Source organism: Rhagoletis pomonella, unplaced genomic scaffold (genome assembly GCF_013731165.1).
Source record: "Rhagoletis pomonella isolate Grant_MI unplaced genomic scaffold, Rhpom_1.0 Rhpom_scaffold_00002, whole genome shotgun sequence".
Classification (NCBI taxonomy): Eukaryota; Metazoa; Arthropoda; class Insecta; order Diptera; family Tephritidae; genus Rhagoletis; species Rhagoletis pomonella.
This window is the reverse complement of record NW_023458556.1, coordinates 19,357,346-19,373,295: the sequence shown is the minus strand read 5'-3', so window position 1 is coordinate 19,373,295 and position 15,950 is coordinate 19,357,346. Positions and strand designations below refer to the sequence as shown.

Here is a 15,950-nt window from a genome sequence, read left to right as displayed (position 1 = left end):
ACTTTACATTAAAGATAAAACCCAACTAAGCAACAAATAATCATTCAACTTCCAAGAAGGATGTTTCCAAGAAAGTTCAACCCCCTGAATTACCGACTTTCTATTTAAGATATCTGATAGGGAGAAAGATATTCACTTTATCCCGGACAGCAAGCGATGCTGGAAATAAAATATTAAAAAGGGGTAGCCTTTTACCGTTGCAAAGGAGTCATTGACAAGTGCTTGAGTCTCTGACCAAATGAGGTTTATGGGATATGTGGGACCACTATTAAACAAATCGTTTTATATGAAATTCTCGTTTGGTGGAATGCACTACCAAAAGTTATACAAAAATATACCAAAGTTAAGTTGCTTGTTTTAATATGCCTTAATGGAAGTCAGCAGGATACTACGGAGCACCTCTACTCTTACGCTTAACGCAATGCTAAACCTCTTGCGCTGCTGCGGGTAGTGTAAGTGTTTTGGATTTATTTCTATCTATAGTTACTGCGGAATTCGAAAGAGAGACCGTTGCCTATATATGCCGGCTTCGATTTGATACCCCTTCAGAGATGACTGAGTGGGGTGTTATATGGGAAAATCTCGGGAACCATGCCATGTAACGCTAAAAAAACGTAGATTTTTAAATTGAATGCACAAAAATAAATTAAACATCAAATTGTTTGAAATCCATTGAGGAAACATTAAATTCTTGCGTGATTCATTTTTCTCAAATTCTTAAAGAGTTATAAGTAATAATAATAATAATAGATTGGCGCTTACACATATGTTAGTGTTTGGCCGAGCTTCTCCTCCGATTTTTGGCGTGCGCCTTGATGTTGTCACACAAAGCGGAGGGACCTACAGTTTTACGCCGACTCCGAAAGGCGATTGTATTTTTATGAGAAGCAAACATAGCAAAAGAGTTATAAGTAAAAAACGATAATTCTCGAACCCTCAAAGTTAGCGATACTTCTAGAGGGCGTGGTTTTTGTCCGATTTCAAAAAGTATTTAAGAAGGTCAGGCGCAATGTGTACCTATATCAAATTTGGTGAAGATTGGTGAAATGGTTTTCGAAATACAAGTATTTAAAATAAGTGGGCACGCCCAGTTTCCATAAAATTTTACGAAAAACTAATTTTCGCTTAAGGGCCATTTAAAATATCATTTTGAGTAAAATTTAAAAATTCATTTGGTTTGGAGTTTAAACCCCCCTGTGGAGGGAAATATGCATCAAAATTTGCCATTATTTAGTTTAAGATAATAATGGTAAAAAAAAAATATTTTAATATCTCAAATATTTAAGATCTCTTCTCAGAGATATGTAGTCGAGAGATCTAGGTTTAATTGAAGCCACGAAGATTCTATCACCCCTTTTGTTTCTTTACTAGAGCTTCTAAAATATTGCAAAAACCGCGATTTTTTGACACTTTGACCTCGTTTTTTTTCAAAATCTGGAGCTGATGGAAACTTTATGCTTACGGATTCGTAATCACAGTAATCGTAATAATAAAAGCTCCATCAAAAAAATCTTCAACATTTGCAGTACCAATTTTTTTTTTCTTTTTTTTGTTGGGCTGTGTTAAACATTAATACAGAAGTTTCCTTATGTGGTCTATAATACACTTCGCTCCTCTATTTAGTTATAGTTTTGCAAAATAGTTCAATGAATATCATCATGCATGTTCAGTAGACTGCGCAAGACATCCCCTAGAAAGCTTCATTTGGTCATAAAAACTTTTTAAAATCGGATAACGGAAAGACGTGCCTCAAAGGCCCTAAAGTTCTGCAAACTCATGGAATTTTTCACGAAGCGGTCAAAATTGCCTATAAATAAGTCATTGGGAAATTTAATATATTTTAATGGGACTTGATGTAGTTTTGCCCCCGATGTCCAATCTAGCTAACCTATTTTTAAATCTCCCCAACGTTTAAAGTTATTGAGGTTTTCTCCACGTAAAATTAAAATTTTCTAGGAATTCAGAAGTTAAAATTTAGCAAGCCCTGTTCGTCAAGAAAAATAAAGTGCCTATTCAAGTGAAGCAGGGTGTATAAATATAATAAATAGTGCTTCTTATACGCATGGAATGGGAATTTCCTAACTTTTAAATTCATGACTATTAATTTGTCCACTCACTTCTCATACATTGTCATTCCAGCGACTTAAAAGGAAATCAATATTATGGGTGTTATTACTATTTAGTTTTAGCTATTTGCTTAATTTAAAAAAAAACAAAACAGATCCCAATAAAATACATATGTATATGCATTAAAAAAAAAAAAAAACAATTTATTGCCACTTTAAAAGTTAAATTTATATATACGACTTTGCAAAATCAAATCAAATTCATTCAACTCACCCATAAAATCGGTGTGTTCAACTGCAGGCGTAATTTAGGTTAACTAAAATCTGTGTATATGTATGTGTCTGTACGTCTATGTATATCATTTCCATACTCAGCTGCTAATCCGCTTAACTAGCTGACTATCTAGGCGGCCGCCTAGTAATTTGCCATCAAGTAAGCCAATCGTTCCGTCTGCTTGCCACAACAAACATTCCTCCAGATGTTTGCATGCATAAATAAATAATATGCGCAAATACAATACTTAAGACGCCTTAGGGCGACAAATTCTCATAAATAAAGTGTTTGTCGATAAGAAATGTGCAATGATGATTAGCAAAAGCAATAAAACATAAATTGTACAAACACTTGCACAGAGCCACAAAAGGCCGCGATCGAACGATGCAACAAAGGCGTAGGGAAATACAAAAACAAAACAAAAAAAACAAAAACAAAACGCACGGACATACAAATGCAACGAGGCAGGTCAACAACAGGTTTGAGAGTAAGTACCACGCAAAGGTGTGTATGTATTTTTTGGTGATGCCAAGTAAAAAGTGCATATGTATATGTATGTACCCTGCGGGAAATGTATCTAACTATAAGTTAGCTTGAAGTTGATTAGGAAGGAACTACAAGTCACTATTATCTGTATATTTTGTTTTGACGAAAGCTAACTATATTTCTAAGGCGATGGCCGCGAAATAGTCAAGGGTGGTTACCTCTGCATTAGATGTCAACTAACTTGTAACTAACTACTTTTGGACATAAAATATCAGTAAGAAAAATAAAGTGTTTTTTGTTTTTTTTTTACTTTTTTATTTATTTACTTTATTTTATTAAATTTCATATTTGTTTACATATTTTGCTGTAGGTGTGCCCATATTCGAACTCCATCAGACATAACTTCTAAATGATAATATAAAATTTTGATTTTCCTTTTATTTGTCCTCAATTCGAAAAAGTATTTGTGAAGTGCAGAAAGAAAGTTTATTCAAAGTAAATTTTTTTTGGGGAATTTAAATAGAAACTTGTTTAAAGAAAACAATCTCCAGATTATGTCTGCATTACTTTTATAGAAATCCCCCAAAAAAGCTAACTACAAGTGGGGTATTTTTATCAATTCATAATTTTTTTCTGCAGGGTATGAATTTATTTATGCATATGTACATATGTATGCAGTTATGTGTGGTATATGTACCTAAACACTCTGCTGCGCATGTGCACCTGTATGCTGGCGTTTTTGTGTATTTAAATAGGCTGCTTAACACCATTTAATCGCACACTTGTGTTGTAAAAATTGTCGGAAAAATATTTTATGGAAAATGAATACTAACCACCACGAATATATGTTTAAAAACTCAAGCAAAAAATTCACCTTTAGCACTTCAAGAATTATTTTTACTATCAAATCACAACTGCACTTGAAAATAATTTAGTTTTAACACTTTTAAGCGCAGAAATTTTCACTGCTCTTCTTTAGGTTTTTAAAGCAATAAATTTCGTAATTTCTTCATTCGTTTGTTATTTTATTAATGCTTTGTAGTATTTTATCACATTAAATAAAATAAACGACAATCACACGTACACAGGATATACATATGTGCATACATACATATATGTATGAGGTATGCATATAATATAAATATTTCATTAGCGCACAAACGCACGCACGTCTTTCGCTCACTATTTCGTCGCTGTAGCCGCGATCACCATCAATGTCTACGCCGACAAGTCTGCTCACCAACTAAAGTCATAGCGGCTTAATATTGAGCTGGCAACCCACCATTTGCTTCACATACTCATACTAGTGCGGTTACACACCATCCATACACACACAGACGCTTGAATGGCGTGTGGTTTGTATGTTTGTGCTGACTTACTGGCTTGCTTAGTTGGCTTAAACTGGCCGCAATGCCTTTAACAGACACACACACACACACACACATACACGTCTGAGTCTTCACCACGTCAGAGCCGCAAAAACACACTAATACACACGCTGAGATTTATTCGACTGATGCGTCGACGCTGGCATTGACGTTGACGTTGGCGTCGCCGCTGCATTGAAGTCTTTCGTTTTGCACGACACAAGAGAAAGAGTGTCTGTCGGTCTGTCAAAACTAGCGAATCTAGGCTCACGCAATAACTTTTCGCTACACTCAAAACGGCTGGCTAAACCAGCAGTTTTTGTTTTTATTTTTTAATCTTTTTGGTTATGGATAGCTTCGGACGGAAAATGTAACAATTGAGGAGCATCGTACAGAGAATTGAGAGTATTTGTTGGATAGATGATTGAGAAAGCCTGTTAAACTCTTTTTTCTTTGTGAGTATATGAGTTTAAAACGGCTGATGTATATTGAGAGCATTTAGAGAAAACCTAGTAAAGGTTGCTGCGCTTGCGCAAATTACAACATTACTAAGCAATAAGTCATAACAAGAAAAATTTTAAGTTAGCAAGTCTACTCAAAAGTATCTGGGGGCAATAGTTAGCTTAAACAACCATTTCGTTCTATATCCATGCTGTCATTTTTAATATATACAGAGACATGCATATAATTTGTATAGGTGGCAACCCTCCTCAAACTTATTTATTAACAAAATGCTCTAAAAGTATGTATGTATATAATATTTATGATGTGTTAACATCTTAACCCTCCGTATTGGTAAAATTTGCACTAGTTCACGAATTGTTGGGGACCATTTGGCACTAGTTCGGGATAATTTCGGGTCCGTTTTGGAACTTGTTCAGGACCATTTCGGGACTAGTTTATGACCATTTCTGGACCATTTCGAGGACTATTTTATGAATATGTCGGGTCTAGTTCGGGATCATTTTGGGCATAGTTCATTTAGGGACTAGTAAGGGATCATTTTGGGACTGTTTCACAACTTGGTCGAGATCATTTCGGAACAAGTTCACGACTTTTTCGAACGTTTCGGGGCCTGTTCAGGACTATTTTATCTAGGGACTGGTTCAGCACTATATTAGTAGTTCTGGCTCATTTTGGAACTAGTAAGGGACCAAGTCGAAACCGATTGACTTGTTGGAAACCATTTCGAGCGTAGTTCACAAACTTTTCCGTCGTTTCGAGGCCTTTTCAGAACTTTTCCATTTCGTTACTAGGTCAGGAGCATTTCGGCGCTGATTAAGGACATTTTCGGGCCCATTTCGGGAGTATTCCAGGACCGTTTTGGGCCAAGTTCTGGCTGATTTTGGGACTAGTTCGGGATAATTTCGGGGTAGGTCCAAACTCATCGCGAAATGATCCTTAAATAGCTCTGAACAATTCCCCAAGTGGTTATGAAATAGTTGTGTACTGGTTCCGCCAAAATTAATAAAATGAAATTAATATTTAATTTCCAATGGTCAAATGCTTTGCCAAACCGACATCCACATCTACAAACGGTTAGACCAAAGTTCCTCTATAGAGTCTAAAATACTCGAGGGAAAATCGAACTACGTAAAGAAGATGCACGGATGCCCCGTTTGAGTAGTTTTGGCACGGGCTCAACGAAATGTTATGCTGCGCAAAAACGGTGTTTAAATATGTCAGAGCTAATCCCGATAAGAATTAATATTGTTGTAGCAAAAGATGAGCTGAGGTCTATCGGCGAATTATTGCTCTGTTGAGCTTTTAATATCGCTCTAATCACCATTTAACTCTATTCACTTCTCAATTTCGATACTTTCGAATTTATACAAGGTTGTCGCGGTTGAGCAAAAACAAAAATTACAACAACAAATTATACGCGCAATGACGGCAAGAAGTACCTCAAAATACAACAAACACATCATTTTGATATTCAGAAAGATCGCGGTGAATTAAATTCGCCTTGGATACTTTATTCAAAGTTCGTCTCTCCATACTCTGCACTTAGCGCTCAGTTCCATTTCCTCTTTGCTCAAGCTACTATATGTACATACCAACTCTTTATGCACCCGGCAACCGGGTATCACTGACTCTTACGTAACGCTGCGAACGCTACTAATACCACTACTAAAGCGCCACGTTTGCGCCTGCGCTCTGCTGCAAGTTGTAATGGATTTACATGTTTACTTATAGCTGGCAACATCCATCGACGGAACGATTTCCCCGCAGCTTCGCGCTGCCCCCAACCGAATTCTTAATGGCTAGCTTGGCATTTAAATTCTAGTCAGCATTTTTTCTTCTTACGCGTATTCTACGATATTCCACGACTTCGTGAACAATTCTTCTGCTTTGCCACTTTTATCAGCATTTTATTTTATACAATAAAAATTCAAAAAATCATAGTTGTATATACATGCAATTATTGCGTTGTGGATTTGGCAGCGTTGGCAAGATTTTTTTAAGCGGCCCTCATTCTTCTTAAAGCCTGATTATGGCAACTTTAATTACAACAGATTCGACGTGACGTTACGTTACGTTAAGTTTCGGCGGTTCAATTTTAAGCAATATCCTTTAAGATAATTTTTAAGTGAGAGCCTATAACTTACGTCGAGTTGCCATAATCAGACCATAAGCCGACGCTTATTTGCTTGTCATAGGTTCGCTATTGGCTAGGTTTTGTTTTATTTCCTTTGCAAACGACTGTTGTAACAAGCCGCTAACTCACTCTTAGTTTTCTCTCTCTAGTTTCATTCATTTCACCAGCGAAAATGTCCTTCTGTATGTCAAGAATCCCTACGAAATCTTCGGCAGCAAAATGTGCCCCAAACACAGTGGTATTCCGACAGATGTGTAAACAGAAGAGTGCGCGAGCAAGGCATCTGAGACAGGATTAGGGGAAGCGAAACGTCGCCTGGGACTCCAAAGCCGAACCTTCGGCTTCCCACTGGGATACCAGACCAATGGTCATATGGCCGCCAGATTTGAAGCCTCATATAACGACTTATATAGAAACTGTAGAGATGAGGAAAATATACAATCTATTCAGTACTTCCTGTACGATTACCCCGCACTCCGGAAAAACAGCTGGTTCGTTAAAGGGTTAACTAAGATTCGCCATAAAATCAAGATGGTTTTTTGAAGACGTGTAGGAAAATGTCCAAGGTGATCCACTCCTGGGCAGCACAATGTGCCGGTGGCCTCCAAGTGAACTCTTGACCTAATGCAATTAAACATTCATCTGGAAAAGCTCACACCAAAATCTATAATCGCGGCATCCTGAGCTCAGACGCTCCCTTGAAAGCCCCTGGTCCACATTGGGTTAGAAAAACAATGAGGTTGCTTACGCCGTGGCCTTCGTTTATGGTACCAAAATATCTTTAATTAAAAAGTAGTACTTCTAAAACCTTCACCTAAGCAGTTTGGGCGTACGGTGATTGAACTCAAGACCCTGTCTCCGCCTGGCTTTCCAAGAAAATGTTTACCTGCCATAAATGTATGATCGCCTTATTTAGGACGCTTTAGTTTTTGAGGTTTTGATGAGTTTTAGTAGGAATTGTGATAGCAGATTTATTAAATTTTGTTTGAAATATACTTGCTTTTTAATACGTACACAATTTTTCGCATCCAAGTATTTTCTTTGAGTTATTCACTGTGCAACTTTCGCAAAATTACTCAACTTTTTCAAGATTTTCTGCGAAACTGCCGAGCATCAGCAAATACTTAGCTTAGCTTAGCCAAATACTGCAATAAAAACTTCAACAATTCACAGCTACGGCTTCATTGTTTTTTAATGGTCGCATAGTCTGCACTGTTTCGTCAACTTTTTCGCACAATTCTCAATTGCTCGCAATATTTTGTGCATTAATGTGCAATTGTTGTCGACAACATAAATTATGTCAGCCACGGAGGTTGGCATTCAAATGAACGATTCTAATTGCTGACTTCTTTCTACCATTTCTGCTCCAAACCATGCATTCTTACTGCATTTGCTTGCCGTCTTATTTACTAGTGTACAGTTATTTTCCGCGTTGTTGTTGCTGCTGTCAGCCTTGTTGTATTGCAGTGTCATTCAAAACTTCAAGTACGCACGTCTCAGACACTTTACCAACATATTTTATAGCGCTCTTAAGCACTTTCGCATTATTTTTTTTTGCGCGCATTTTGTTTTTTTCCACTCAAAATCTTTACTGCATTTGGAGTTACGTGCTAAAATCTGTCCAAAATCTTTGTTGCGTGAATTTTGCATATTTACTAACGCTTTGGCAAAGAAAATTATGTACTTTTAACACGTACATACGTACATAAGTATGTATACTAGGGTGGTTCAAAATAAGTAAAGTCGGAATTTTAATGCTCTCATCCTCTAGGATTGTTCTATATCGAAAAAAGTATACCTATTTTGAAATCAAAAAATATTTAGAGGTCGCTTAATGCGCTCCAACTTTTCCGTGTATTTTGTATGGGAAAAAAAAACTTTTCGTGGAAAAATGCATGGAATTCTTGAAAATCAATATTTTTCGATCGGAAAACTCTGGTTCTTTTCAGAAGACTTCCAATAACAATATCCAATTATGTATTGAACCACGTTTTAATAATGAAGACTTTTTATTATACTTTTTTTTGACATAGAACAATCTTAGGGGGTGAGAGCATAAAAATCCCGACTATACTTTTTTTACTTCAATTTTTGGACCACCCTAATGGTAAGAAGAAAACTTAGCTAAGCTAGAAAAATACCGACGCTAGAGCAAAAACATCAGCAAGACGAAGCACAAAATAAAAAATTAATTAAAGCTCTGTGAGTCGAAAAAGGGTCTTTGTTGTATTGTGCTTGACGCACAGAAGTTTGCGCTGCAGTTTGGCTGAGTCATTACCCTCACAACGCGTATTTCTTTAGTTTTCGGGGTTCGTTTCTTTAAAATAAAATTTTTAGTTTATCCAAAGTTTTAAAACATTTCTTACTTAAATAGCTGTTAGTCAACGCGCTTTTTTTAGTAAATCAGTACATATAAATATATGTACAAGCGAGTGTTTGAATCGTTGTATATGTACATGTATGAATCTGTAAATTACCAAAGTCAGGGACCGGAATAACATTTATTGATGAAAACGGTCATTGAAAAATTCACTATGTAGGAAATGTTCTACATCTATGTGATACATTACCAACCGATTTCTTTTTTTACTGAGAATCAAATTTTAAAATAAATTTGTATTTGTAATTTTTATGCAATATTTAAAAAAAATAGCAATTATTTTTGATTTTTATTTTATAAATCCAAAATAACAATTATTTTTAATTTTTATATAAATAATCTGTCAATAACAGTTATTTTCAATTTTTATATTATGTCTCTTAGATAACAGTTATTGAAGACTTTTATTTATAAAAGTCATTAATAAAAATCAGTCACCGACTTTTATTTTTTAAGTCATACAAGTCATTAGGGCTATTCGCGATTCGGTGCATAAGAGCTGACAAATTTATGCAATTGCAGAAATAAACCATGGATTGTGAGCGACCTTTATTAAACTGTCATGGTAAAGCTTTTGCAAAACAATTTTTGTGCATCAGCTTTGGTTTTGTTTATGAATGCAATGCATAGCATTTTTATGCTATGGATTTTCGGTATTGCAAATTTGCCAAGCCATGACAAATGCAAATGCGTGTATTTTGTTTGTGTATTGCAAATAATTTGCAATCCAAATTTGCAATGCAATGATGCTAGGCCCTTTGCACCGGATCGCGAATAGCCCTATTATCATTTTTCGCAGTTAAGAAGGTGTTGGAGAACAAAAGTTTACTAAGACTTATACAAATGACTTTTAAAAGTATGATTTTAAAAATAAAAGTCAGTGACTGATTTATATTGAAGGCTTTTACAAATAAAAGTCTTCAATAACTGTAATATAAGATATATATTTAAAAATCAAAAATAATTGTTATTTTGGACATATAAAATAAAAATTATAAAAAACTGTTATTTAAGGAGTAATTAAATAAAAGTGAAAAAATAATTGTTAAAGAGCGATTTTTTAAAATAAAAGTTGTAACTGTTACCGTCCCTGACCAAAGCATTTTTCGATATGACAATTTGGATGCAGTTCTGTTCGTTTTAAGCAGCTCTGCTCAACTGCATCAAATTTGTCATATCGGAAAAATGCTGACTTATTCCCTTGCATTGTGTTTTCCTGCTAATTAGAAAACAAAGAGTTGAAACAAATGGAATATATGAACAACGAACTCATCCATTTCTCGCCTGAAAATAACCTAAATGAAAAGTTTAATGATAAGATGTTGCCGACCCTTATACAAGGCGATTTTTACTAACCTGAATTAGTACTAATTAGCCTTTTCACAATCAATCAATTAAATTAGTTAAGATTATTAGAATGTATATGCACTAGAAAAAGTTGAATGGTTGTTGGTTGTGTTGTCGTTATCCTCGAAGGATTTGTCGTAAATTGAGGTGCAAGGGAGTGCCGTCTGGCGTTTAATGCGCTTGTACTTGCCGCTGTGTGATGACGAGTGTGGCTGTTCGCAGACGCAACCAAAAAATTAAAAATCGTTTGGGATTACATTCGATGACCGCTTTAATAAAAAGGATTTGGACCTGCTGCAGGCGATGCCGCGTTAACAGACAAAGTGCATAGTTTTTTCTAAGACCTTTCCAGCACGGCGGCATTTGTTACCACCAGAATAAAGGAGGTCAAGCTGAACTTGGACATATGAATCAATGACGCAATAATTTCCATTGCAAACAACCTGTAAGCGAAGAAAAATAAAAGTTAAAAACTGTACTTCGCTTGGCGAAGCTTAAGACCTATCAGAATGCCACACTTTGGACTGCCACGTAATGCCTTCTGATGTCACCTGGGCTTCATTTCCTGTTTGGGTGCTACTACCGCAAGGACCTCCTGGCGACACTTTCTTGCCTCCCCCCAGGCTAAACGTACTAGAGTTGGGAAGTTCACGAACTAGTTCGTTCAATGAACTAGGTCTTTGAATTGATTTATCGAGCTTTTTATAGCGCTTATTTTCAGTTTTTTCTGATACATTTTTACCAGCCCTGATCATCATCTGGCACTGACGGGCCTACGTCACTAATTGCGGCCACCGATATGCCAAGGCAGGCGGGTCTTTGCACTCTCCCAATTACTAGTGCGATTCATAAAACGTCGCAAAGTTGCATTTTTGGGGACTTATCGCAACTCCGGATTACAAATTTAAAATTTTTTAAACCTGCCGCGCGTTAGAGAAAAAGAAAAGTTTTTACAATTATATTTCGAAGCAGCCTTAACTGATACACTTTTCCTTGAAGTATTCGAAGACAATAAAAAAAAAACATGGCAATGTCGCAATTTTGTCGCAAGAAAGTTTCATTGCAAGAGTATCAGCTGTGTCGCAAGGTGGCAAATTTTGCAACAAATGCGACATTTTCAACAACTTTGCGACGTTTCATGCATTTCACTACTATTTTCTTGTTTTCTTCGCCTAGAGCTTTCCATCAGACTAGGGCCCTTTGGGTTGCAATCGGTCTATTAGCTGTGGTGTACGTAAGGGATATACATATATATGTAAGGCGACAGTGACCATTGTTTTCCAAAAGCCTTTTTGCAGATGTAGTACAGAATGCTACCAAGGTATTCGGTTTCGGAGGAGGTATTCCAAGTATCTCCCCCTAATATCGGTAGAGAAAAAGAGGGAACTTTTGGTTACTTACTTTGGTCAAAGAGTGAAATTTCTTTCCTCAAACTTTTTGCAATGATATAAATTAATCTACGCTTGTTCGAGCGGAAGCAGCAAAAAAAGAGAAAAGTGTAGACAAAGGGAAAACTGCATTAAGAAATACAAACTACGCTCGCGGGCTCCGTTTTTTAAATAGTTCTACATATTCTTGGCTTTTATGTGGGCCAAATTATATTTTGCACGCCAGCAAAAACTACATAGATATGTATGTGTATAAAATCTCCAATTTATCTCTCTCAGACATTTTCTAATCTTAAGCAAAACCAACATCCAAAAAAAGATATGACACAGATAAAACCAACACTGTCCAAAATTTTAACGCAATTCTCGCCGCACAAAGCAGTCGCTAATCACTCGACCAACGTCTTAGACACTTCGCATGTCTCCAACCACCAACTTTTGAGTAAGTATCCACAAATGTTTTGAAAAAAAAATCTTCGCCGATTATCAGCGCCATTGCACACGTCAGTGACAAACGGGCAAATAAGAAAGCCAACAAGAGATGAAGTAAACATAGAGGAAAGATTGGGAATAAGATAGAAAAAGACCGCATACAAGAAGCAATGGAAGTCAATATATGATAAAAACAGACAAACAACAACGCAAAACTGGTTTTCGAAGACAAGTCTCTGAGACTGAGTTGGCTCAAAGACGGCAACTTAACTTGTTAATGTAGTTAGCTGGTTAGCTGGTTAGCTGGTGGCTTGTCCCCATTGTGCAGCGGCAATTTACATATGTACATATGTATGTATGTACGAGTATCTGTATGCTGTAAACTGGTATGAATTTTTGCTTTTTTTCCAATACGCTTAAGAACCAAACATAGGGACAATTGATATATTCTTAACCATACTCTTCAAATAATGGCTCTTAAACGAAATGGCTCGAAGCGGCGCGATCAGCTAGAAATGTTCAAATATAATTTAAACTTACGAACTATGGCTGAAATAAGCCATTTCTGCGGCCAAAAATCAAACAATGCATATAGGCGCTTAAAATCGTGTAAACATGGTTCTTAGAACCATAAAAGGCGTTGGTTTGAAAATCATCGAAATCGGCCCACAACCACACCCACCGCCGCCCATATACCGGGCATCGCGGACCCTTCACAATTTTCAATTCACAAATTTTCACAAAAATTCACAATTTTCACAATCAACAGTATATACCATTGGTATTATTTGCTATTACTAAAATAATCACACTTCAAAATAATAAAATTCTAACATAAACTAAAACCAAAACCATTAACTTTACGTTGACGGATACGGAACCAGGGTTAACTTGTGGTCATAAATTTATAATTTCTAGGTATCTAGAATAAAGTCCGCCTGTTAAAAATTTAGAAAGCAAAAACCGAAAATTGGACTTTTGGCCGCAGAAAGTGCTTATTTCAGCCATAGTGTTATGTAGGTATGTATGTAACTACATTAGACTGCATCACTGCCCATACAAAAAAAAAAAAAATCGGTACTATTTTTCCATTGGAATTATAAAATCTATTATATTTTAAGACGTCCACCAAAATATTTCGGAAAAAAATTAAGATTTACGTGAGCTGGACCGATTTGAAAATACCTCCAGAAATGAAGTTTTTTATGAATAAAAATAGTTTCTTAAAGATTAAAAAAAAATCCTCTCAAATGACAAAACGGTTTAAGCTTAAAAAATTTGCATAAAAATGTTTTATAAAAATTAAAAAAAAAATTTAACGGAATCGTAATGATGAGATTTTTGATGCTGTTTTTTTGAAATTTTTCAAAGATTGGTATAAGAAAAACTTGAATAACTGAACCTAAACTCTTCCGATTTAGACTTAAGAGGTGTCATTGGAAAGGTATTTTCTCATCCTTTTTATTGGTATTTGAAAAAAATTGGGACGCGAATGACAGAAATAACAGTGTGAAATACCTTTCGACTGAGATCCCATAAGTCTAAATCAGAATAGTTTTAGCCCAGTTATTCAAGTTTTTCGTAAATCATTCTTTAAAAAAAGTAAAAAAAAACAACACCAAAAATCTCATGCTTATGATTCCATTGGAAATATTTTTAAATATTTTTATTGAGATTTTTTAAGCTTAAGCTTAAAAAACTCCATTTTTGGTGGTGGGCAGTCTAATCTACATACATATGTACACATGTAAATATTTCAAGTTTTGCGAAGGAAAGTACTCAGGTAACCAAGCACGTAATTTTGGTTTAGAAGCTTTAATGCCTCTCAGCATGGATCGTTTCGTAGCAGCAGGAGGCTAAACTATTTTTACGCTACTACGCGATAAGAAGAAAGAATATATAATTACCAACTTTATTGGTATAACGCCGCGACGATGAGAGCTTGCTAGCTTTTCTAAAGTCGTTAACATTTTTGTATTTTAACTTTCACCTCGCGCGCAAGCAACAGCCACAACTTCTTCTTTGCTAGAAGAGAAATATTCACACGCGTGAACTTTTGACTAAACAACAACAAATCATGGTAACGTGGTGTTTTAACATTTTTCAATTAATTCCTAAATAACTTAAAAATAATATTCACCTCTTAAGTTCTCCCATTAGCAAAAATATTTTCATAGACAATGTTGATTCTTAATTTTAACAGGTTTACCCTTAAAGCAAACTTTCGTTTGTTGAATTTGTTTTTACTAGAATGTTGAAATCCATATAACTGCACCTTTTATTATTGGCAAACATTTAAATATTTTCGAAATCTTCAGCAATGCTGCCACACATTCGCACATCTGGCGCAATATCCTTGTATTCTTTTGCGCGCATTCTAATTTACGAGCACAATTTCGCTTACGAAATTGATCTACCTTCCACGACGATTTGTATGTGTAAATATGTATTTTCCACTTTTTTCAATCGCTACCACAAATACTCGCACTTATTGTATATTCACGCACACTTACTTTATTGCGCACTATTCCCTTTGAAATTTTTCAACTCCCCGGTCTATTGCACAAAAAAACATCTCTGATACGTTTCAATGAATTTTGTTAATACAATTTTTTTTTCTTTACAGTTGGCGAAAGCGCTGCTTTGTGGCGTCCGCTTTCTTTTCCGCTTCCTTTTTCGTCAGCGGCACTCAACAGAGTATTTTTTTCCTTTTCCTTTTTATTTAAACATTACTGTGTGTTTTTCTGCGCACCGCACTGCGCAATTTTTTGTTTTACTATTTTTTTTTAACGCACAAAATCCAACTTGCAGTTGGGTACGCACTAAATTCCACACTAAAACCGCTTTTTCAACTCCGTCTCAAGTTTTAGTTTTACACCGATTAAACGTCACTTCACCTCAGTAATTTATTATCCGCGTCGTATCCAACACCTTCTGCGGTTTCCCGGCGACTGTGATTTCGTTACTGACTTTCATTGGAGGTTGCCGCTGCTGTTTCAGCGCTGCCATCGTTGAGCTCCAACAATTTTCCCCCACAATTCCACCTTTCGAATTCGCCGCACAAGCATGTTGTGTGTGTCGCGTATCGAACTTGTTGTTCGGGTTGTATCGTCAGTGTTGTGTATTAAATTTGTGTTAATTTTAAACGAGATATAAACTAAGCTTTAATTAATAATACATTTATTTTATTAATTCTCACTCTTGCTCACTCAAAAAAAATCTAATTTTATTCACTCAAAAATAATGATTGCTTGCAGTGTTGCCGTTGATAATTTTCAAAAAGTCGCAAAAAAGGGGTCATTGATGAAAAAAGGGTCACCATATTATTTTTTACTAGCAAAATAATAACAAGCCGATTCTGAACAGAAACTCTCTGGGAGTTTTCCCTCTTTTCCCTTTCCTCCTATCAGGAATGAAAATTTCCTGAGGATTTTTTATATTAAATGGCAGAGTTGAGCTCTCAAAAAAGTGTCAAACAGCTGTTTCGAAGTTCGAATTTCCTTCTATTGAAGGATTTCTTTCTGGGGAGAAACCAATTCCCGGAGAACAAACTCCCCGGGAGTATTAAGAATTGGGCGGTAAATCTGTTGAATTTAAAAAGAAAATAGCGG

The 15,950-nt window shown here is 35.8% G+C and overlaps 1 protein-coding gene across 1 annotated transcript in view; it reads right to left on the bottom strand.

Moving 5' to 3' along the window:
- The window catches only part of LOC118733231 (low-density lipoprotein receptor-related protein 2), a gene marked incomplete at its 5' end in the record, with an annotated part of 525,444 nt that extends 510,783 nt beyond the window's left edge, over window positions 1–14,661 (bottom strand). Inside the window, 1 exon segment of the mRNA XM_036462554.1 lies at window positions 14,480–14,661.
- Window positions 14,662–15,950: the final 1,289 nt, after the last annotated feature.